Raw genomic sequence first — 627 nt, 5'->3', positions numbered from 1 at the left:
AGCAGGACAAGCTCTCAGCTGGACACAGGCTGCAGTGGCTCCAGCACTAGCCCCCTGCCCTAGCCGCCACTGACCCTGCCCAGCTCCCACCCCATGCCCCAGCAGCCTGCTAGCCTTGGGGAGGGAAAAAGTGTGTGGCGCAGAGAAACTGCTCACACCTCACACACGGGGAGCAGCTGTGTGAGATCAGTTCATCCACAAGAAATTCAGATCCCCATAATGCTGCCAACGTCAGGGAGACCTGCTTGGCTGCCTTGAGCTGAGCAAGGGATGGTCAGGCAAACAAAAGCTGCCTCTGAGCACAGCTGAGTGCTGCACCAACTCTTTGCAAGATATAAAACAATACTGATAATACGACTAATAATACACAAGAAGACAGTGTGTGCTTTCTCTTGCTGAGGCAGATCCACCCGGTTTTCTGCTTGTGAGGTCTCCAACACATGGCTGCACATCGCCTGCTCCTCCAAGACACATGCCAGCCCCTGAGAGGGGAAAAGTTGCTTTTGCCTCCCAGCCAGGAAACAGTAAAGGTCCATTCCCTAGTTCCCACTGGGATAAATCTTCCAAGGACCCTGCTGGAGGTGCTGAGCAATAGGGAATAAGCGCCCTTGGAAACAGGGAACGGCC

The sequence above is a fragment of the Pygoscelis adeliae genome, unplaced genomic scaffold (genome assembly GCF_000699105.1).
Source record: "Pygoscelis adeliae isolate BGI_AS28 unplaced genomic scaffold, ASM69910v1 Scaffold429, whole genome shotgun sequence".
Classification (NCBI taxonomy): Eukaryota; Metazoa; Chordata; class Aves; order Sphenisciformes; family Spheniscidae; genus Pygoscelis; species Pygoscelis adeliae.
This window is presented reverse-complemented; position numbering follows the sequence as displayed.